Source organism: Lagopus muta, chromosome 3, assembly GCF_023343835.1.
Source record: "Lagopus muta isolate bLagMut1 chromosome 3, bLagMut1 primary, whole genome shotgun sequence".
Lineage (NCBI taxonomy): Eukaryota > Metazoa > Chordata > Aves > Galliformes > Phasianidae > Lagopus > Lagopus muta.
In genome coordinates, this window is record NC_064435.1 from 78,115,947 (window position 1) to 78,140,077 (window position 24,131).

At 49.6% G+C, this 24,131-nt stretch overlaps 1 long non-coding RNA gene across 1 annotated transcript; it reads left to right on the forward strand.

The window, feature by feature from the left end:
- Positions 1-10,332: 10,332 nt before the first annotated feature.
- Positions 10,333-19,315, forward strand: LOC125690331 (uncharacterized). The gene is made up of 3 exons (XR_007375626.1): positions 10,333-10,464; positions 11,472-13,351; positions 19,126-19,315. It is a non-coding gene; the product is annotated as an uncharacterized LOC125690331 (long non-coding RNA).
- Positions 19,316-24,131: the final 4,816 nt, after the last annotated feature.

Sequence of the window (24,131 nt, forward strand, 5' to 3'; positions counted from 1 at the left end):
TTTTTTGTCACACGAACATTGCTATCTTATGCTCAGTGTTTTAGTTCCTTTAGACAAATGCCCAGAGTTCTTTAGATAAAAAAAAGGAACTGATCCTTGTATGGACCATGTTTTCTAATGCAGCACTTGAGAATCACCTAAAAGAAGTTAATTTAACACAATTGGCAGGTACAGTGTATATACTATATGTCATAGAATCATAGGATGGCTTGGGCTGGAAGGGACCTTAAAGCCCATCAGTTCCAACCCCTGCCATGGGCAGGGCTGCCACCCACCAGGTCAGGCTGCCAAGGGCCCCAGTGGCTTTAGAAATTTACTTGAAGTAAAGATATACAAACAGCTTGTTTGTCTCTGGTCTTAGAATAATTAATTCTACAGTGTAAATCTGTACAATGAAGATCTTTTATATTCATGAATACCTCCCTATAAGTGCATGTACCGTCTGTCATTATACTGTGTAGAATGGCTTGTCTTTTATTACAAAATAGTCTTCACCAAGGGAATCTTTACCCAGATTTCTCCATCCCAGTGAGCCTTGTGCTGAGTCAAAAAGGAAGGGAAGAAGGGGATGTTATAACATTATTTTCTGTGCTTGTTACCTCAGAATTTTTGTTTCCTGGATTCTGTCTGTAATTTTGATTGATAAATGCAAACACAAAAACTAGTAAGTAGTCATGAAAAGGGAAACTATTAATGTATTAGGTACCTTTGACACCACCTTAAACATGTTGAGTGTTCTCCCTGTGATCTGCAAGGTTGGTGTTGTGGTTCTGTTTCAAAGATACAGTTTTGATTATCAGAAGTGTGCATTTCTTAAGGGTAGAATAACATCAAATATGAATTATTTGTTGATAAAGGTCAAGATGTGTATATTACTATCAAATATTGAGTTAGGGAACGGGAAAAGCCATGGCTTCTTTTTTTGTTGTTTTTTAATATAAAAACAAAATATATATATAAAGAAAATATTGTGTTGTTTGTATCTGCCACATCCTGAAAATTAATCTTCCAGTTGCAGAAAGTAAACCTGAGAGGAAATACTGTTGAAAATACAATTTCCTTTCTCCTCTCCTCTCCTCTCCTCTCCTCTCCTCTCCTCTCCTCTCCTCTCCTCTCCTCTCCTCTCACAGAATGCACATATGTTTGCACAGTCAAATAATGTTGATATTTTATAGCACAGAACAATATTCCTTGTTACAGTTTAGAAGCTTGAATTTTTTCATAAGCTGAGGATTTCAGGATAGCAGGGATGCTGGAGACAGACTCCAGTCCTGGAAGGAAGGGACAGTGATAGACCTGCTGACCTGTACTCTGTAACCAACTATGAAGCAAAAGGAGCTGAATTAACACTTTTAAGATCTCTCTGTTCTGCAGATAGAGGACAGATGACAAAATTGGATTTGAGGAGAGCTACAGAAATGCTCAGTAATGTGTGGTGTCCAGAAGAAATAAGCCAGATATCACATTATGAGAGTCAGCATGACTGTTGTCATCCATCCTCCCATTTTCCCAGACAAGTGCTCATTCTGATCGATCTCAGTCTCTTTGACTATCGGAAAGTCTGCAAAGGTTTGGGCTTAAGCTGTTTCTTCCAGGGATTACATCTTGTGCATCCAGTGCACCAAGTATGGACACAGCCATGAGAAGCAATGGAGCAGTCAGAAATGAAGAAGAAACTCACAGATCAGCAAAACAGAGGTTTAGTGGGACCAAAGCCAGCTCCAGAATATCTGCAGAAGGAAAACACTGTTGAAATTGAGATCAGCAACTCAGTGTGATGGAAAAGCCATTTTCTGCACCACAACTTGTTTCAGAAGGGCCTGCAAAACTCTGTGCCTGGGAGAAACACTTAGACTTTAATGGCTTTTATCTATGAATTTACTTTCTACAGTTTTGAAGGTTTTTCTAACAGTGGTCTAGGAGGATGCTAAGAGGAACCGTGGACACAGTATTGTCCAACTCATTTGAAGCCGCTTATTTTTGTACGTATGGAGATTAAGCAGAAACAGTCTGAAAGTCAGGAGAACGTTCCTTGAAGAATGGTAACAGAAAACCCAAAAGTATCTGAAACAACCCTTACCAAAGACAATCTAATTATACCTTCTTCTATGGTGTGGTGGAAGTGCTAAGTCATGGCTTGAACCAGTGATTGAGCACCTGGTGGGAATGCAGGGCCAACCCCAGAGGAGCTCAGGTGCATGCAATGAGAGGGTGGTGAGCACGTAACAGGCTGCCCAGGGCAGTGGGCAGGACCTCAAGTGCTGGAGTTCAAGGAGCATCTGGGCAGTGCTCTCTCACACACACTTGGATTGTGGTGTTGCTGTATGGAGCTAGGAGCTAGACTTGATGATCCTTGTGGGTTCCTTCCACCTCACCATACTATATCTTTGTACAAAAGCAGATTTCTTTCCTGTGAGACTTAAACGACACAGAGACGCAGGAGTTAGAAATAATCCCAGAAATTATGTGGTCTGCCTTCTACATTATCTCTTCAGTTGCTGTGTTAGCTCCTTCCTTCCAGATCTGTAAGTAGAATAATTTTTCTTTAGTCTTATATAGTCATATATCTTTGTGGCTGTGAACATATGATAAGTTCTTGTGGGTGGCTTAATGCTTCATGTACTTCTGCCACTACAGATGTGGAGGTACTTCAAAAGCCTGTGGTTCAGTTACCTTCTCTAAGAGGAGCGACTGCTTCATCTTCACCCACAGAGTATGACATCTTCAGGCTTCTTTCTGTTTCCCCAACTCAGAGAGCTAATTAAGCTTTCTTTTTGGATTTCAACAGTGTATCAAATGTGTCAATACTTCAATTCTAAAGTTGCTCACGTATAAAGGAGATAAAAAGCATGCTAAGAAAGGTGATGGACCTTGAAGAGGAGATAGAATTGACTGTTCATGTATATAACCTTTATTGGTTATCTGGTTCTTTTTCCTGCAATTGTGATGCTTCCTCTTGCAACTCAGCCTTACCAGAGGACCCCAGTGAGATACAGAAATGACAGTTTCACTGCATATGATGTATAAGATCCTGAGCCTCTGTTCAACTAAGCAAACTCCAGTGCTGCCTAGGACATTTGGTCTAGATTCTGTATTGTCTGACCACAGAAATGGCTCTTAGCCACTTTGCTGTGTCGTGCTTTGTGATCAGAAGTAACTTACGGGGAGGAAAAGTGAGTACTTCAGCTTTCACAGGAGTAAAAGTCTCAGGGAAGTGTCTTTCAAGATGTCATAGGCGTTACATGAAAGTGATGAGGGAGTGGTTGATGTTCATACCCTGAATGAAGCTGCTTATGGTGATCTGTGATCGCAGAGGTCTTTACTGCTTTTGAATGGTGAAATACCAAGGAAAGGTGGAGGGCCCAAACACTTCATTATTCAGCCTGCAAATCTGAATGCTGTGTCTCAGTCCATCCTGCTCAGTCTTGTACAGTACAGAGAAAATTTGAGGCCTTCATGCTCACTGGGTAAGTTAGTGGCATTCTTTTTTGGATGCATGTATGCGCTGGCTCAGACAATTTCCAGTTGAAATAACTTGACTTTGGTAAGAGGTGGGTAAACAAAGCTTTTGCTAAGAAATTCTACTCTTGCTAGCTACTTTCTGAGATGCTTCTCCTTGGCAGATAATGGCTTTAGACATAGTTTTAGCATTCCAAGTTAAACAACTCTTGTTATCTTTATTCGTTGCCGAAGGAAATTGTGATCTTCGTTCTTAAGACAATTGAATTATGCTTGAATAATAGCAGTAAATTGCATTCAAATTGGCATGTGAAGAGTTCTGTATCTTCAGATTAGATGTAGAAACTGAATTGCTCTTTAATGTTCATTCATTTTTCGTTGTTTTGAAACCCATTTGAACTGAATCTCTCCTATGGAGGCAGACTGAGTAGAATTGGCATTTCTCTATTCTGCAGTTATTGTCCCACTTCATTTCTTTCTGTAAGACCACTTTTTCAAGAAGAAAACGCCTTTAATGCTTGCAATTCTTATTCAGTTTCATGTGAAAAGAATTTAGAACTTTTCCATCTGATTTTTTTAACAGAAAAACTGAAAGTACTCTTGTAACCCATAAACCTCATCCTATGTGATTATGCCTACGCAAGAGAAACAGAAGCACAGACCTATATTGCTTTTCTGAACGGACATATGATCTGGTGATAGGCTATGGCAATCAAACATCAGAACTGAGATTTTTCAGAAAGAAATGCTGAAGAGGTTGCCACTGTGAAGATGTGCTTTTGCTAGATAGAGATTCCTGCAGGAGAGAGGGGAGTGCTGCAGAGAGAATTAAATAATGGGCTATTGCCATTTTTCTCTTCTTTTTTTTCTTATAAAAGCTAGTAGCATATGTGAATTTTCAAGCTACTTGGCATTAGATAAAGCAGTGCATTTCTATCTCTCTATGGCATGTATTATCATGGCCCTTTCCCTAGACCTAATGGCCTTATGGATTCTGTCTTTTCTAAATGGTACTTCAAAATGTGGCACGCTTTCTGAGGCTTGGGGCAGGACAAATAATTACTGGAGGGATCTGAAACCAGAATTTGCTACCATGTGGATGGAAGTTAGTGTGACTAGCTTCAGAAGAGAAGAAATTAAACATGCAGGAGCTGCAGGCTGTTTCCCAGGGAAAATGCAGTTCCTAAGCACTATGTTTGAGTGTTAAGCCTCAGATCCTTACCTGGATCCTTGCAAGGGGTCCCAGTCAAGTATTGCTGGACATTTCTAATCGAGGCCTTCTTGCTTCTTGAGACTGCAGTTGGTGAGGATTGAGTTCTCGTAATTAAGGACAGAAAAATGAAGACTAAGGAGGATGAAAGCAAGACCTTCTAAAGAGGGCTTGGTGTCCCTTTACCTGCAGATGGTTTTTCAGTAGAATTCATGTTTCTGCTCAGATCTGCCATTCTCTTACCTTATGCCTTAATGGCAGTGAAAATCAGCAATAGCTGTCCTTGGTAAACAGGGCTTTCTTCGTTACTTCCTGTTCAAGAGTTTTTCTTCAAGGTAGATGTGACGTGATGGATATGCATAAGAAAACTCTAATAAACATTAGTGTGGTTCAAAAACTATGCTCTCGGGGATGCTCTTGAAGATAACATGATAAATATATATGGAATCTGAGTATTTCTGTGTGTGCTCTTTCCTTAGGGTAAATACTTTCCCCAAGAGTTTCCCTCTTCAGTTACATCTTATTAATTCAAGCTAGTATTCCTTTTTTCCAAAGTCAGGAAAAATGATCAAGTGCATAAAACTGTGTTTTTGAACAAAACCATAATATTGGTTGCATAGATCTGTGACGCAGACAGTTTCACTTCACATCATTGCATCTTTATTCTCATCAACACAGTAATGCTCTCTGCTTTGTAGTGACTTATTGCAGCTGAAATTCCACCCGTGATACTCCTTTGTTCAAAAGCTTCTCTTCAGATGATCATATCTTTACTCCTATACCTAAGAATCTCTTTTCATTTCCCTAACCTTTCCCCTTTTTCTAAGTAATTTGTAGGAAACTCTATTCTAAGTTTCTCTTCCTTTTCAAATTCTTACAGTGTAGCATATGATTCATTAGAGGAAAAAAAAATTCCATGCATCAAGCTGCAGATCAGCCTGTGGTTCTCTTCCCCAAGTGTGTTTTCTAAAATGTAGTCTAAAATAGAAGGTTAGTGGAAGCTAGGATGATATTCGGAACACACAAATCGGGATAGAAGATCATGGGTACTCACTCCAATATGTGGGATTAAAAGCAGCAAGTGATAGATAAAAGAAGCAAATAAAATGGCTTATACGAAAGTGAAGAGAAATGGAGCAGTGATTCTGACTCTTATTCTTACTGTCACAGCATGGTCGTTGTTTTATTTCCTGCATAACACTTGAACACCTATGTCAGCAATGCAGAAAGCATGTGTTTCACTTAGGAATGCAGTGCATACTGCCTTAAGGGTGGCCTATGATTAAGCTCTTTAAAACAATTACTGGGTATGAAATGGTTGTTTGCTCTCACTTAGATACAAGTGCTCAATTAATAGAGTTCTGTTAACATTCAGCTTGGAGAACAAGACAGGACTTGTGGGAATACAAGAAAAACTGTTCAGAGCAGAAGCTGTGGAGCAAGATGAACAGCATGAGAACCAAGGACACCTCTAGAAGAAGAAAGAACATCTCACGGCTCTGACTGGATAAGTGCCTGTGTGAATATTTGAAGAGTGTTTTGTAGAAATCTCTGTTGACATGTAAAGGTGGATGGGAAGCTAGAAAAAGAGAACTTGGCAAGGTATATAGATGATATGAGAACCTTGTGCTAAATGATTTAGGTCATTCACATCTGAATGATAGTCCCTGCATCAGATGCTGCACACCTCTAGTACAAGGGACAGGCTGAGAGAGCTAGGGCTGTTAAGGCTGGAGAAGAGAAAGCTCTGAGGTGACCTGATAGCAGCCTTTCAGTATCTAAAGTGGGACAATGAGAAATAAGGGAACAGACTCTTTATCAGGGTCTGCTGTGATAGGAGAAGGGGAAATAGTTTCAAACTAACAGGGGGGAGACGTAGATTGGATATAAGAAAAAGGTGTTTTAAAATAAGGGTGGTGAGGCAGTGGAACAGGTTATCCAGAGAGGGGGCGGATGCGCCCCATTCCTGGGGACTTTCAAGGTCAGGCTGGACTGGGATCTGAGCAACCTAATCTAGCTGTAGGTATCCCTGCTCATTGCAGGGGAGCTTTAAAAGTCCCTTCCAACTCAATGATTCCCCTGGCAATGTATGCATTTGTCTTCCCAGTAGCAGTTCTTATGGTGTAATTAGCATAGATAATCATCGTCCAGAATAAGAGCTATGTTCTATTGGTTCTATGTCTCTACTTTTCCGGAGTTCAGGTCTCTAGAGAAGAGCAAGAAACAAATAGTAAGAATGATAGGGTGACACAAGAAGGAGAAATCATTGCTGTTCCTCAGTATCAAACTGTAGATGAAAAGGGGTGAGTGCAGTCTGTTCCTGTGCCTTTTCTGTAAAACTCTTCTACCTGAGCTCAAGTAGGTGTTTTTCTTTTAAATGTAAGGAACTGTTCTGAACTATCAAAGTGAACTTTTCATGCATACTGTTCTTGAATAGTTCCTCTGGATACGCACTTTGGAGTGCTTGCCCCAAACTAGGAATGGCAATTAATTTGAATACTAAAAGCATGCATAAACATCGCCTGCACTTTATCTCAGTGCCTAAGCCAAGCCCAGCTGCGCTGACCTGGGTCTGTTAGTTCTGGCTGTTTACAGACATTCTCCTATTCATCTAGCTGGCTGTCACTTTGTATCTTGGAAGTAGACAAAAAAGAATTACATTTTAGTATCTTTCCCAAGATGTGCCAGCCAGCGCATAGTGTTCCAGTCGACAAAAGGCTTGTGAATTTCATGCTACTCCCGTGGATTCTGGCACTTTTTATCAAATTAAGATGGCAGAGTACTGTGATTTTGCTGGCCCCTCGTTTTACTTTGGTTTGTAGTCGCCCTTGAGCAGTGAGGGTCAGCATATTTGCTGTAACCTTTTTTTTTTTTTAATTAAAAAAAAGTATTCATTTATGTGGACTTCACATAGTAGTGGCATTGACAATTGATGATTCTGTGATTTTTGTATCCTCTTGGGAGAATCAATATTGTCAGTGAAAACCTGCTCAGTGTTGCAGTTTGCAGGCAAGATGACAGGAGGGTGATGCTCACTGAGCATAAAGGATGCTGATGTATTCACACAGTATTGTTTTGAAAATAATGTAAGAATTGCCATGTGCTAAGCTTTAGAAATGGGCAACATCCTTTATCTTAAGGTGGACAACATTGTTTAACAGAACTTGTTTACAGTTTTGTAGGCGTCAAATCCGGAGATGTTTCTGCAAGTTCTTCTCTCTCTCAGGAGATAACTGTGCCACCATTTAGGAAATACCTACTACTTTGCAACTTTGGTTTGTTTGTACAGATTTATACATTGCTCTTGCACCACAGATTACAGTGGTTTTGGTTTTTGTAATAATTATCACTTCTGAAATTGTGCTCTGTGCTATGGAGGTACACTCTGCTTAAAGGAAGAAAAACAGTTTGCATAGGGCATGGAGCCTTATATACAGCTTACACTTTTAAATGGCACTTACAAAGCATGTTTTTTTGTTTGTTTGTTTTTCCTGTAAACAGGTAAGCTATAGGATAAATTGTCAAGGAAGTTTCTATAATTTTTGGTCTTAATGCTAGATAAGATCAAGGTAAGGGGGGAACCAAAAGGCTTTGGGCCAAAGGAATCACTCGAGGCTTGCAACAGTTTGGTTAGCTGCCACTGACCCCAAGATGCTTGCAGCCTTCACTACAGCTTGGCCCTTATTCAGAAAGATCAAGCAATCAAGCAACCTTTGGTGCTAGAGAGAGGCCTGTACATAAACACAGTGTGCAGTGCAGCTCCCAGACAGTTTGTGCTGCAGCTCATGCTAATTGCTGAGCAGGTGTCCCTGTCAGGGAAAAAGCTGTGACCCAAAAGGAAGACTAAGTGAAATGTGGCTCTGTTATTAATTGATGTGGGGCCCTTGTGACACAGAACTGAGAAAGGGCTGAGTACTGAATGCCTTCTTCATTCAGCTTTTTACTTTGCAAGGCTGACCTCTGGAAATGATCTCGACGGCTGTAAACAGGGAAGAGAAAAAGTGAACCTCTTCCCTATTTCTTTATACACAGTGATGTTGCTCTAGTCAAATGCTGTCTGTTGCAAGCCTTCCTTTACAACTTATTTCACAAACACAAAGTAATGTTTGGCTGTTATGTATATACACTCTTGTCTCAAACTATGCAGAATTTTGTCTGTGAATGTTTTCAATTGGATATGAAATTAAGTAGATGAGGAAAAACACACCCTGTTCACACTGATCAAATGGATTTAATGGCACCAGTAATAGTCTGTCTGAGTAGTGCATATACTACGTGTTGTTGCCATGTGACAGATGGCAGCAGAAAAGCACTCTGACAAAATGGCACCTGACATCCAGGAAGTCAGTATGAAGCCAAGGTGTGTCGCTGAATTCCTCTGTGTGGAGAAAATGGCACCCACTCGGTGTTTGCTGAATGCTTGTGGGTGTGAGCACAGAGGGGCAGTGTGCAGTGTACTTCAGCAGTGATGTCTGTGACTGTGGGTCACCTGTGCTGGCACAGATTTTGGAGAGCACAGCATGCAGTCTCATGCTTATTGCAGGCAAAAGTGCATAGCTAATGGTGATGGCTATATTGGAGAACAGTTGCTTTGCAGCTGAGGATTTGCTCTATCAGAGTGACTGTGCTCATTTTACCTGTTTCCACGAAAATAAATAGGAGGCATTACTCTTGGAGCAAATATAGGTGGCCCAGGACTATTTGTCTTCACTCAGTGCAGCCAAAGCAAACCAGCAGGCTGGACACTGGTGCTGTACACCATCTGTACCACAGCCAGTTCCCTCAGGTCCTGGGTGCCTTTCTCCTTCAGGGTACTCCATTTGCCTGGCTTACATGCCAGGAAAAGATTCCCTGGAGGGAACCTCTTACTCAGGGCTGAGTCATTGCTGCTGCTTCTACATTCTGTTTTGGCTTAGGTGGGAGCAGCAGTTATTCTGTATCCACCGATTTGTCTCTTCCATAGTCCTAGTTTATGCCATTGCTGCAATGAGCAAGAACGTAGCTGAGCACAGAAGGAAAGGAATTGGGCAAACACTGCAGCACAAAGCCATGAGGTGAGCGTTTCCAACCACGGTGTGTGAGTGAGTTATAAAATACAAGCAGCTCTACAAAACAGGAGCATCCTGAGTTGACAAATAAATGATACCCTTCATACACTAGCTGCCAGCTTGTTTCACCCTTTTCCCTTAGTAATGGCATTTCTTTTCCCTTAGCAATGGCATTTTGGAGGGATTTTTGCAGTAGGGGCAGAGATGGGAGGTGTCACTGGGAAGAATTCCTGAAAAGATATGAATACATTTTAAAATTATGTTTGTGTGCATCTATAACTCAGGAAGGAATACCTCATCTGTGTATCACTGTTCAAAGAACCCCTGAAATGAAAGCACGGAGTTCCCCACAGCCAGCTCTGCCAGGCTCTGGGGCTGTGAGCTGAGATCACCTGAGCCGCGGCTCTGCCCTGAGGGGAAGGATGGCAGCATCTGTGAGCGGGGCCGTGACCGACAGGTGACCCCGGCCGTGACCTCCAGATGACCCCGGCCCGGCCTGCGTGAGGAAGAAAGGGCGGGAACATCGAGGGGGTTGGAGAGAGAACGGCGGGAAGAAAAGCGCGGGAAGCGACAGCGGCGCCCAGCGCTCCTATTGGCTGGCGGGCTGAAGGGACAGCTATAAAAGGTGCGCGCGCGGGAAAGTGAGTGAGACGTTCTCCACAGCGTTGTGAAGAGCACTGAGGTGCTGTGAAGGAAAGACGCCGGCGGTAGCAGCGACAGCGGCAGCAAGCGGTCTCCAGAGCCGAGGTGCGGCGGGGCCGGGGCGCGGAGGATCCGAGGCACGGCGTAGCGGGGCCGGCGCGGGGGTGCGGCGAGGCTGGGACCGTGTCGAGGTGGGTTGGGCGGGGCGGGGCACGGGACTGTGCTGCTGCCGCTGCGCGCGGGCTCCGGCGGATGGCAGCCGAAGTCGCAGGCCCCGATGGCGGCCGAGTCGAACCGGGGCTGGAGCTGCTAGTTGCGCTCCGGTGGCGGGAGGAAGGAGCCGGGGCTGGAGTAGCCTACTGGGCTCCGATGGCGGGCGGGCCGAACCGGGGCTGGAGCTGCTAGTTGCGCTCCGGTGGCGGGAGGAAGGAGCCGGGGCTGGAGTCGCCTACTGGGCTCCGATGGCGGGCGGGCGGTGCCGGGATCTCCGAGCGGGCTCCGAGAGCAGCGAGCTCTGAGCACGCTACGAGAGGAGGCGAGGAGGCGCGACAAGCGGGGCGAGCTGCCACGTGCAAGAAGACCCTCCGAGGCAACAGCGAGCAGCAATAATAAAGCAATAGTAACTGCTATCGCAGTGCTGAAACAAGCGGTTTTTTTTCTCTTGTCACAAACGAGGTGGTGGGAATGGGGGAGGACGCGAGAGTTGCACTGCTGATGAAAAGGGGGAGACATAAAGTATCGTTATGCTGTTTAAAAATGGAAGTGTGTTAAAGAAGCCCTATAAGAGGAATGGGTGGATGCTCAGAAAAATAAAGGCTTCAATGTGAAATATTGTATTCTGGTAAAAGACAATCCATGGCAATAGATGTTACAAATTGGAAATGTCCCTTGTAACTTGACGGCACATTATTGCTACGAACAGAGAATGAGAAATGAAATGAATTTATCGGAGCTAGAATCAGAAATGTTGCAGGTGAGGGGAGTAACACGAGGCAAAAAAACCTCCCTAATGGGTGGGCCACGCTAACAATACAGAAGTGCAAGATGGTACAGTGGTTAACTTTACGGAGAACAATTACTATAATGAAAACTGTCATTTTTGCAAGAAGCAGTGTGGGGACGCAGGAGGCAGGAGCGAGCAAGAAGAGGATGCCGAAGCGTGCAGACGCGGGGGGGAAGGAGAGAGGCAGGCTGGGCAAAGCAGGTGTCCCGTTAGCGGGGCTGCAGTCCCATGAGAGTTTGAGCGTTGCCGGTGCCTTGGCCGGCTTTGTGCTGGGCGACCTCCCTGTAAGCAGGGCTCGGGTCTTTGCTTTTGCTGTAGTTGGGCTTTTGCCTGTCTGCTCCTTCGGCTGCCTGGGGAGCGTGGCCCCCTGTAACGGAGGGCGAGAGCCACCTCTCCGCACCTGAGTGGGAAACGGAGCTCGCCGGACCCCGAGGCCGCCCTGTAAGCAGGGTAGTGCCGTTTGCCCGTCCCTCTTCCTCCTGCGGCCCCTCGGCATCGTTGCCTGGTGGTGGCCCGTAAATGCGACGGCCCCGTACTCGGGGTGCGCGTCATGGCATCTGGCCTTTGGCTTTAGCTGGGAAGCCCCTTGGCACGTTGAGGTCTGCGGCCTCCGTGCAGGCTAGGGACAGGTTGCAGGCTCTTGTCTGTTGCCCGCGGTTGTGGGTTTATTCCCAGGGTTTGGCTGTGCTGCGTTGTCCTTCCCTTCTGGAAAGTCGCATCTGTGTGCGTGTGTTCCCCTTCCTTTCCATGTTTCTGTCTGTGGTGTGATGGATTGACTGAGCTTTCCCTTTAGGCTCCCACAAAAATGGCTGCAGCCTAGCTTCGACTTCCCAGGGGGGAATGGAGGACTTTGGTGCATGCCACAAAAGGGGTGTTCCCTCTCAGTGCCGCGAGCGCAGCGAGTGTCCTGTCTTCCTCTAAATTACTTAGCATAGATAAGAGCCACGTGGTAGTTCTGTGGCTGAGGCCGCCCTGTAGCCAGGGCTTGGGCCAGTCCTTTAGTGGGTGCCTGCTCTGCTGGCGGTGTGACAGCCCCGTAGTCGGGGCGTGTGTCCTAAGCTGCGGAGCCTTCTGTCCCTCGAGCGGCCCGCCCTGCCTGTAATCAGGTGTGGGGAGGCTGCAGCATTGCAGCCGGCTGCTCTAGCCATCCAGCTGGTGGGATTGACCCCTCCCTGTCCCGTCAGAGGGTGCAGGTTGAGGTGCTGTTTTTGTGTGTGGGGTGACCTCCCCGCTGGGTGGGTCGAGGTTGCTCCGCGGGTTCCCAAAGACGAGAGCTTGTTGATGTTGTGCTGCTGCCGGGCGGGCCAGCCTGTAGGTCAGGCGTTGGCGGGAGCCTCGTGCTCCGCGGGGCTTGTTGGTGAGGGTGGGGTGTGGGGGTACCGTCCTGTAGGCAGGGCTGTGCGTGCCCCCGGTGTGTGCTTGGTGAGCTGCGTTGAGAGAGACCCCCTGTAGTCAGGCGGGCATGTGGCCCTGGCCTTTCAGAGGCACGGGGCCGCGAGATGCGGGGTTGGGCTTGCGCCCTCCCTGGAATCAGGGCTGGGAGCCCGAGCGCAGCATTTGGCCGTGTTGCCCCGCTGCCTGGCAGCTGAGAGTCGCTCCCGCCGCTGGGGGGGAAACCGAGCTCTGTGGCTCCAGGGGTGTTGTCCACCCGCCTGTAATCAGGGTCTGGGTGCACGAGCGCTTGTGCTCAGCTGGCAGCCTGTGTGGGGTGACCGCCCCGTTAGCGGGGTGCGGGTCGAGGTGCCCCCTGAGTGGGAGAGAAGGAGCCTCCCGCGGCCGGTAGGGATGGGGGCTGCCCTGTAAGGCGGGGAGCACCAGTGCCTCGCAATCCCAGGCCCTTTGGAATGGATGCAGTGGCGGGGGTCCCCTGTAATCAGGGAAGATGACTCTTTGGCCGCTGCTTGTTGTGTGCCCAGCTCCATTTGCCCAGTCTGCCCGCCTCTGCGATCCCCCGCAGCACCGGCTGGAAGCGCGCCGTGCGCCAGTGAGGTGAGAAAAGCTGCTCGCAGTAGTTTTTGCTGGGATGAAGTGGGGAGGGGGGATGCTAGGCCTTCGTTGGCTGGGTGGGGGCGTGCCGGGTTCTTTTGTGCTGTTGGGTTTCCCTTTCCCTTGCGGTGGGGGGCTTGTTGCTGTGCAGGTCTAATGGTGTCCTCGCTGATGTTTCAGGAGCTGCTGCGGGAGGAGGAGGAGGAAGAAGGAGAAGCGGCGTGGGAACACAGGAGGCAGGAGCGAGCAAGAAGAGGATGCCGAAGCGTGCCGACGCGGGGGGGAAGGAGAGAGGCAGGCTGGGCAAAGCAGGTGTCCCGTTAGCGGGGCCGCAGTCCCATGAGAGTTTGAGCGTTGCCGGTGCCTTGGCCGGCTTTGTGCTGGGCGACCTCCCTGTAAGCAGGGCTCGGGTCTTTGCTTTTGCTGTAGTTGGGCTTTTGCCTGTCTGCTCCTTCGGCTGCCTGGGGAGCGTGGCCCCCTGTAACGGAGGGCGAGAGCCACCTCTCCGCACCTGAGTGGGAAACGGAGCTCGCCGGACCCCGAGGCCGCCCTGTAAGCAGGGTAGTGCCGTTTGCCCGTCCCTCTTCCTCCTGCGGCCCCTCGGCATCGTTGCCTGGTGGTGGCCCGTAAATGCGACGGCCCCGTACTCGGGGTGCGCGTCACGGCATCTGGCCTTTGGCTTTAGCTGGGAAGCCCCTTGGCACGTTGAGGTCTGCGGCCTCTGTGCAGGCTAGAGAGAGTTCCCAGGCTCTTGGCTGTCCTTTAGTGGGCGCCTGCTCCGCTGGCGGTGTGACAGCCCCGTACTCGGGGCGTGTGTCCTAAGCTGCGGAGGCCTCTGTCCCGCGAGCGGCCCACCCTGCCTGTAATCAGGTGTGGGGAGGCTGCAGCATTGCAGCCGGCTGCTCTAGCCATCCAGCTGGTGGGATTGACCCCTCCCTGTCCCGTCAGAGGGTGCAGGTTGAGGTGCTGTTTTTGTGTGTGGGGTGACCTCCCCGCTGGGTGGGTCGAGGTTGCTCCGCGGGTTCCCAAAGACGAGAGCTTGTTGATGTTGTGCTGCTGCCGGGCGGGCCAGCCTGTAGGTCAGGCGTTGGCGGGAGCCTCGTGCTCCGCGGGGCTTGTTGGTGAGGGTGGGGTGTGGGGGTACGGTCCTGTAGGCAGGGCTGTGCGTGCCCCCGGTGTGTGCTTGGTGAACTGCGTTGAGAGAGACCCCCTGTAGTCAGGCGGGCATGTGGCCCTGGCCTTTCAGAGGCACGGGGCCGCGAGATGCGGGGTTGGGCTTGCGCCCTCCCTGGAATCAGGGCTGGGAGCCCGAGCGCGGCATTTGGCCGTGTTGCCCCGCTGCCTGGCAGCTGAGAGTCGCTCCCGCCGCTGGGGGGGAAACCGAGCTCTGTGGCTCCAGGGGTGTTGTCCACCCGCCTGTAATCAGGGTCTGGGTGCGCGAGCGCTTGTGCTCAGCTGGCAGCCTGTGTGGGGTGACCGCCCCGTTAGCGGGGTGCGGGTCGAGGTGCCCCCTGAGTGGGAGAGAAGGAGCCTCCCGCGGCCGGTAGGGATGGGGGCTGCCCTGTAAGGCGGGGAGCGCCAGTGCCTCGCAATCCCAGGCCCTTTGGAATGGATGCAGTGGCGGGGGTCCCCTGTAATCAGGGAAGATGACTCTTTGGCCGCTGCTTGTTGTGTGCCCAGCTCCATTTGCCCAGTCTGCCCGCCTCTGCGATCCCCCGCAGCACCGGCTGGAAGCGCGCCGTGCGCCAGTGAGGTGAGAAAAGCTGCTCGCAGTAGTTTTTGCTGGGATGAAGTGGGGAGGGGGGATGCTAGGCCTTCGTTGGCTGGGTGGGGGCGTGCCGGGTTCTTTTGTGCTGTTGGGTTTCCCTTTCCCTTGCGGTGGGGGGCTTGTTGCTGTGCAGGTCTAATGGTGTCCTCGCTGATGTTTCAGGAGCTGCTGCGGGAGGAGGAGGAGGAAGAAGGAGAAGCGGCGTGGGAACACAGGAGGCAGGAGCGAGCAAGAAGAGGATGCCGAAGCGTGCCGACGCGGGGGGGAAGGAGAGAGGCAGGCTGGGCAAAGCAGGTGTCCCGTTAGCGGGGCCGCAGTCCCATGAGAGTTTGAGCGTTGCCGGTGCCTTGGCCGGCTTTGTGCTGGGCGACCTCCCTGTAAGCAGGGCTCGGGTCTTTGCTTTTGCTGTAGTTGGGCTTTTGCCTGTCTGCTCCTTCGGCTGCCTGGGGAGCGTGGCCCCCTGTAACGGAGGGCGAGAGCCACCTCTCCGCACCTGAGTGGGAAACGGAGCTCGCCGGACCCCGAGGCCGCCCTGTAAGCAGGGTAGTGCCGTTTGCCCGTCCCTCTTCCTCCTGCGGCCCCTCGGCATCGTTGCCTGGTGGTGGCCCGTAAATGCGACGGCCCCGTACTCGGGGTGCGCGTCACGGCATCTGGCCTTTGGCTTTAGCTGGGAAGCCCCTTGGCACGTTGAGGTCTGCGGCCTCCGTGCAGGCTAGAGAGAGTTCCCAGGCTCTTGGCTGTCCTTTAGTGGGCGCCTGCTCCGCTGGCGGTGTGACAGCCCCGTACTCGGGGCGTGTGTCCTAAGCTGCGGAGGCCTCTGTCCCGCGAGCGGCCCGCCCTGCCTGTAATCAGGTGTGGGGAGGCTGCAGCATTGCAGCCGGCTGCTCTAGCCATCCAGCTGGTGGGATTGACCCCTCCCTGTCCCGTCAGAGGGTGCAGGTTGAGGTGCTGTTTTTGTGTGTGGGGTGACCTCCCCGCTGGGTGGGTCGAGGTTGCTCCGCAGGTTCCCAAAGACGAGAGCTTGTTGATGTTGTGCTGCTGCCGGGCGGGCCAGCCTGTAGGTCAGGCGTTGGCGGGAGCCTCGTGCTCCGCGGGGCTTGTTGGTGAGGGTGGGGTGTGGGGGTACCGTCCTGTAGGCAGGGCTGTGCGTGCCCCCGGTGTGTGCTTGGTGAGCTGCGTTGAGAGAGACCCCCTGTAGTCAGGCGGGCATGTGGCCCTGGCCTTTCAGAGGCACGGGGCCGCGAGATGCGGGGTTGGGCTTGCGCCCTCCCTGGAATCAGGGCTGGGAGCCCGAGCGCGGCATTTGGCCGTGTTGCCCCGCTGCCTGGCAGCTGAGAGTCGCTCCCACCGCTGGGGGGGAAACCGAGCTCTGTGGCTCCAGGGGTGTTGTCCACCCGCCTGTAATCAGGGTCTGGGTGCGCGAGCGCTTGTGCTCAGCTGGCAGCCTGTGTGGGGTGACCGCCCCGTTAGCGGGGTGCGGGTCGAGGTGCCCCCTGAGTGGGAGAGAAGGAGCCTCCCGCGGCCGGTAGGGATGGGGGCTGCCCTGTAAGGCGGGGAGCGCCAGTGCCTCGCAATCCCAGGCCCTTTGGAATGGATGCAGTGGCGGGGGTCCCCTGTAATCAGGGAAGATGACTCTTTGGCCGCTGCTTGTTGTGTGCCCAGCTCCATTTGCCCAGTCTGCCCGCCTCTGCGATCCCCCGCAGCACCGGCTGGAAGCGCGCCGTGCGCCAGTGAGGTGAGAAAAGCTGCTCGCAGTAGTTTTTGCTGGGATGAAGTGGGGAGGGGGGATGCTAGGCCTTCGTTGGCTGGGTGGGGGCGTGCCGGGTTCTTTTGTGCTGTTGGGTTTCCCTTTCCCTTGCGGTGGGGGGCTTGTTGCTGTGCAGGTCTAATGGTGTCCTCGCTGATGTTTCAGGAGCTGCTGCGGGAGGAGGAGGAGGAAGAAGGAGAAGCGGCGTGGGAACACAGGAGGCAGGAGCGAGCAAGAAGAGGATGCCGAAGCGTGCCGACGCGGGGGGGAAGGAGAGAGGCAGGCTGGGCAAAGCAGGTGTCCCGTTAGTGGGGCCGCAGTCCCATGAGAGTTTGAGCGTTGCCGGTGCCTTGGCCGGCTTTGTGCTGGGTGACCTCCCTGTATGCAGGGCTCGGGTCTTTGCTTTTGCTGTAGTTGGGCTTTTGCCTGTCTGCTCCTTCGGCTGCCTGGGGAGCGTGGCCCCCTGTAACGGAGGGCGAGAGCCACCTCTCCGCACCTGAGTGGGAAACGGAGCTCGCCGGACCCCGAGGCCGCCCTGTAAGCAGGGTAGTGCCGTTTGCCCGTCCCTCTTCCTCCTGCGGCCCCTCGGCATCGTTGCCTGGTGGTGGCCCGTAAATGCGACGGCCCCGTACTCGGGGTGCGCGTCACGGCATCTGGCCTTTGGCTTTAGCTGGGAAGCCCCTTGGCACGTTGAGGTCTGCGGCCTCCGTGCAGGCTAGGGACAGGTTGCAGGCTCTTGTCTGTTGCCCGCGGTTGTGGGTTTATTCCCAGGGTTTGGCTGTGCTGCGTTGTCCTTCCCTTCTGGAAAGTCGCATCTGTGTGCGTGTGTTCCCCTTCCTTTCCATGTTTCTGTCTGTGGTGTGATGGATTGACTGAGCTTTCCCTTTAGGCTCCCACAAAAATGGCTGCAGCCTAGCTTCGACTTCCCAGGGGGGAATGGAGGACTTTGGTGCATGCCACAAAAGGGGTGTTCCCTCTCAGTGCCGCGAGCGCAGCGAGTGTCCTGTCTTCCTCTAAATTACTTAGCATAGATAAGAGCCACGTGGTAGTTCTGTGGCTGAGGCCGCCCTGTAGCCAGGGCTTGGGCCAGTCCTTTAGTGGGTGCCTGCTCTGCTGGCAGTGTGACAGCCCCGTAGTCGGGGCGTGTGTCCTAAGCTGCAGAGCCTTCTGTCCCCTGAGCGGCCCGCCCTGCCTGTAATCAGGTGTGGGGAGGCTGCAGCATTGCAGCCGGCTGCTCTAGCCATCCAGCTGGTGGGATTGACCCCTCCCTGTCCCGTCAGAGGGTGCAGGTTGAGGTGCTGTTTTTGTGTGTGGGGTGACCTCCCCGCTGGGTGGGTCGAGGTTGCTCCGCGGGTTCCCAAAGACGAGAGCTTGTTGATGTTGTGCTGCTGCCGGGCGGGCCAGCCTGTAGGTCAGGCGTTGGCGGGAGCCTCGTGCTCCGCGGGGCTTGTTGGTGAGGGTGGGGTGTGGGGGTACCGTCCTGTAGGCAGGGCTGTGCGTGCCCCCGGTGTGTGCTTGGTGAGCTGCGTTGAGAGAGACCCCCTGTAGTCAGGCGGGCATGTGGCCCTGGCCTTTCAGAGGCACGGGGCCGCGAGATGCGGGGTTGGGCTTGCGCCCTCCCTGGAATCAGGGCTGGGAGCCCGAGCGCAGCATTTGGCCGTGTTGCCCCGCTGCCTGGCAGCTGAGAGTCGCTCCCGCCGCTGGGGGGGAAACCGAGCTCTGTGGCTCCAGGGGTGTTGTCCACCCGCCTGTAATCAGGGTCTGGGTGCGCGAGCGCTTGTGCTCAGCTGGCAGCCTGTGTGGGGTGACCGCCCCGTTAGCGGGGTGCGGGTCGAGGTGCCCCCTGAGTGGGAGAGAAGGAGCCTCCCGCGGCCGGTAGGGATGGGGGCTGCCCTGTAAGGCGGGGAGCGCCAGTGCCTCGCAATCCCAGGCCCTTTGGAATGGATGCAGTGGCGGGGGTCCCCTGTAATCAGGGAAGATGACTCTTTGGCCGCTGCTTGTTGTGTGCCCAGCTCCATTTGCCCAGTCTGCCCGCCTCTGCGATCCCCCGCAGCACCGGCTGGAAGCGCGCCGTGCGCCAGTGAGGTGAGAAAAGCTGCTCGCAGTAGTTTCTGCTGGGATGAAGTGGGGAGGGGGGATGCTAGGCCTTGGTTGGCTGGGTGGGGGCGTGCCGGGTTCTTTTGTGCTGTTGGGTTTCCCTTTCCCTTCTGGTGGGGGGCTTGTTGCTGTGCAGGTCTAATGGTGTCCTCGCTGATGTTTCAGGAGCTGCTGCAGGAGGAGGAGGAGGAAGAAGGAGAAGCGGCGTGGGAACACAGGAGGCAGGAGCGACCATTAAGGAGCTTCTTTTTACTGTCAATCTCTTTCTATTAACGTGTCTTTTGAAGCCACATTTGAAATGTGTGTATTGCTGTTGTTACTTCCCAGTTCCCACTGGAGACCTTTGAGAATAAAATTTATTTGTATGTTGTTGTTGCAATGGATATCCTGTTTTCGTTTCTTTCCTGCACTGTATTTTGGTATTGAGTTCTGCCTCAGCGTAAAGTGTTTTCTTGTTGAATTGCTATTCTGGCTTTTGTTTCTTTTCTCTACCCATAAGGAAAATCCTTTTATCTTTACGGAGGATTTTGGTCGGCTGTCTTTGGCGTGTAGTGGTGAGTAGTGGTGACATTCCAAGTTTTCCTTACATGTCATGGCATGGGGTATGGAATATTGCCTTGGCCAGGTTTAGGTCACCCATCCTGTTTCTGTCCCCGCTCCCTGTGCTGCTCCCAGCCCTTTTCCTGTACAGTAGGAGAGTCTGACAAAACAAACATCGTTCACTCTGTTCAGAACTGCTCCGTAAGAACTGGAAACACTGGTGTGTTGTCGTATCGTACTTCTCTGAAACATAGCATCATGCCATCCACTGTGAGGAAAAGCTACTCTGTCCCTGCTGAAACTAGAGCCATATCCCCCCCTTGTCCTGTCTCATTTAGGTTATGCTTAGATCTTGTAACGATCTTATACATCCTAATTGTTTATTGTCTCCTGTCTTACTCTGTGATGTTTACACACATCTAATTCCAACTCCCTATGGCCCGTCCATGTAAATTTTCTGTCCGTGAAGGTCATTTAGTTCATGATTTTGGGCTGTATCTGTTACAGCAGTCCTTCAGTACAAGAGAGATTGTCAGATTACTTCTTGCTAAGCTAGCTTTGACTTGAACAGATTTGGTTCCTCTTTCGGTGAGGTGGTTCTTATGGTAACAATGTTACTGAGGCCTGTAACAACTGTGGTGATGATGGCATGCAGTGCTGTCTACCACCTGTTTATTCTTACGCACCATCAAATCCCTTTGAGGTACGCAACACCCACCCACCATCCTGCTTTTCCCACCACGTGTTTGCAGGTCCTTTAGGAGAAGTAATCCAACTGATATACCAACTGAAAGCTGTGTTCTTTTGCCCAGGTGATTATGAGATTGTTTCAGAAATGAGTCCTGTTGTCTGACTCAGTTCTTTCTGGGGTGCTGTGTCACCAGAAGGCTTGCTTTTCAGGCTTTTGGGCAGTAGCCATGTGCATGGGGTTTTGTTTCCATCCATCCAGAGGTTGCTACCAGCGTTGTGTGCGTGTGGTGCTTGGCTGGCTACCAGCTGTAATCTTTTTGCACACCTCATGGTTCATTTAATGTTAGAGTCAGTTTCTTTCTCTTTCTTCTCCCATTTTAGTAGAGGCTCTGTTCCACCTTCATCTTATGAGCTTCTCTCCTTGTTAAACGTTCTGGCTTTTTTGGATATTTTTTTTCTTCCCACTTTGAAGGGAGAAGAGTTACAGGCACTGGTTGGTTCTTTGGTTGAACTGTGGGACTTAGCATAGGGATTGGAGTGACCACAGGGCTAGTTGTGAGGGTCATGGCAGCTGTGGGGCCCTTGAGAAGGCTTACAGCACCCACAGGTCCGTTACAAGGACTGAAGCAATTGCAGGGCCTCTTGCAGGGACTGGCGCAGCTGCAGGGCGTGTTGCAAGGGTTGGAGCAGCAGCAGAGCCCGGCACAGTTGCTGGAGCAACCGTAGAACTGCAGAGGCTGCAACCTGGCTGTTCTTCATCATTGTTTGTTTTCAGTTTTTGGAGCTGTGATTAAATTCACTGGTAGCTATTATTAGATAATGAGAGTGAATTAGAAGCTGCAGAAGTCCAGACATCGGTACTGAGCTCTTGTGTCTCTTGCCTAATGTCCTCGATACCTTTAAAAAGAATGATTAAAAAAAAGAGTTGGTTGGTTTGCCAAATGCATAAAAAAGAATCGCATTCCAAACTAGGTCCCTTCTGAAAATGTCGACTCATACTGTCCAATGCTTCTCATTTATCTGATGTATTTATGGAACAGGTATGTTTTCTGAATTAAGCTTAGTAAGCGCTCTTTCAGCGCTGTTGTACTTGGCACATCTCCTCTCAAACATTTCATGGTAACTGCCTGTCGAAAGTCAGACAGGACTTCCTCTTACATCCTCCTGCCCGCACATACAGCAAAAGATGAGTGAGAGGAGAAAAAATCTTCTGTTTCTTGTTCGTCTGTACCAGGATGTGCTGGGATTCGGGAAGGCAAAACCCTTGCTGTTGTCCTCCCATGTATGTTTATGAAGCCATAATGGATCGTTAATTTAGAGCTATTGATGGGTTTTTAACTCCAGGTGGGGATCATTTTGTTCATTTAATCTGATGTCACGCATATCAGAGAACAGGGATCTTGTCCAGGGATCTCTGCATTGGGATCTTTTGGGAAATCTTGCTGACTGTTAGTTCACATCTTCATCGGCATTGAGGCTCCTGTTATACTTCAACACATAGCAATGTGGGTTTTATTTCTGTTTTTTGTTAGATTTTAAATGTTGGGTTTACCATTTCCTCCTCACATAAACAAGGGCAATGTTGTTTTTCTGTTTATGTGGAAATTATTATCAGGAAGTGACCAATGTCACATGCTTGTAAAAGATGAGAAATTCCTTGCAGTTATGAACTCACCACGTATCAACTAAGTTGCTGCTGTGATTCTGGATTCATTCATTCTCTATTTCCATTTGCTCTAGGATTTTTTTAGCATTTTTAATCCTTTAAGCTTGTGGCCTCAGTTACACCTTTTGAAATAGATTTCCAAAAGCTAATTATGTTCGTGTTGATAACCAATGTTATTCTTTGTGAGTTTCACTGGATGTAGCCTCCTGGAGTTCTGAAGTTTGGAACTGAAATGCTAAAGCTAAACAAAAAGATCAGAGCAGTTTGCAAATGGTGAACTTTAGCTTGTCATCTTCTGTAAGGCCACTTAGATCCCATCTCTTGAAATGGAGTCATTCTGCCTGGTTATTCTCAAACTTTCTTATCGTTCAGGAATCTTTTCTCCTTTTGCTATGACCAAGTCTGGTTATCTTCTCAGTCCTGTATATTTTCAAGCAGAAAAATCTGTGACAGTTCTAGAAGCAGTGCCTTTTGAAATGTTTCCCCTGCTCCATTCAGTGCTTTGGTGTAGTTTTCTTTTCTGAGTAGTAAAAGTCACCATTCGTTCCTCTGTAGTGATTACTGAATCTCAGTCCTGAGTATTTAAATGGAGGGGAAAAAAGTTGGCATAATTCCCTTCAGCGCATGCTGATTTTTATTAACATATTTTAAATGTATTTTAGCATTTCAGAATGAAACGTATCCATGTGATCTCATCGTTACAGTACCAGATGTCGTATGTCAAACGCGTTCTCAATTTGAGAGCATAGTAATTCTCCGTATCTACCATTATTTCATGCAAAGAGGGTTTGCTCTTCTTTTCTAGCTTCTAAATATCAGTTCTAGCAGGTGAGATGCCAACTGTTACAAATAAAAAATATTTTAGGAGGCCTGTATTCAGATTCAAATCAGAGCTGGTTAGTTCTATGGAAAGCAGAGCTGTGTTTGCCAGCCTTCTGCGCTTTGTTTCCCGTGCACATCTTTTCAGTAAGAATCACCTAACATCTTTTGAATTTTTGATGATTTTTATTCCCCATCAAAATTGTGATCATCTCTAATATTGAAAAACGCCCGGCTTATCCAAGTGCACAGAAAAGTAACGAATCTAAAAGGGGATGTTAGTCTGCTATGGAACTTCCATGATGTTCCAGTGTGTGAAGTCCACTACTTTTCATTCCTTTGCAGTTTTCTTTCCTCTTGTTCATTTTCTACTTTTATTAGTAGGGTATTATTTTGCTGAAGACATTTACAGTGAGCTTCTATTTATTCATTTATTTTCTTCAGCCTCTTAGGCTTTCTTCTCTTTCTCTTTTTTCACACCTGCTGTTTGCATATGCTTGCCTCTGCTCTGTTGGCTTTCCTTCCCTCCTTCCCTCCTTCCCTCCTTCCCTCCTTCCCTTTTACTGAGGTGCTCAGCAATTTTTGTCCTGCATTGCTTGTTTTAGTAGTGTAACTGTCTGCATTAAATGAAGGAGAGGCCAGTCAATCCAAGAGGCTTGTTTGTGGCTGATGGTACTGGAGAACTTAAAAAACATTTGTACAAGTATTGGTTGCCTCTGGTTGCTGTAGAGTTTGGAGACCCCTGCTTATCGCAGAACTTTACAGGCCTTCTGAAGGTGAGTATACCTTCATTTCAAAAGAGAAAGGAAAACTGGCTTTGAGACATAGATATCAGTTGTGCTACTTTGCGTAGAACATTCTTTCTATAAATTTCAATTATAACATTAGTAAGTAACATTAACTATTGTAATGCTGAGACAGTGTGAATAATATACAGGTGGTTTGGTTGTCGCAGAGTGATGAATGCATATTGCTATCATTCCATAAATTCCATATTAGGAGGATTTTTTTTATTTTTTATTTTTATTTTTTTGTATGCTGGTGCCAACTTACCTGAGAAGTGCACTTTGGCAAAGTGCAAACACTGACCTGAACAGTAAGTGCTACTATTTATCTCTGGTAGCAGTGGAGATGTTGACAAGGAATGAGTAATTTAACCCAGAGCGCAGGCAGCAGGACGGCCTCATCCCTTGTGAAATTTTGTATCTGATGTTTTCTTGGAAGTACAGCTTGTATGCAGGTGTCCCGGTGTCCAGGAAGCCTGTCTGCTGTTTGAGCACTTGAATAGACACTGAACATGTTTGTATCTTTAATTGGCTCTCATTGCTAATCAAATGCTTAGGGTCAGTTATTCAATTAGAAATGCATACTCACAGTAACTGGGGTTACTCAAGCTACTTCAGTTTTATGCTACAGTAGTTTAGATGTGAATGTGACTGTGACATGAAATCCTGCT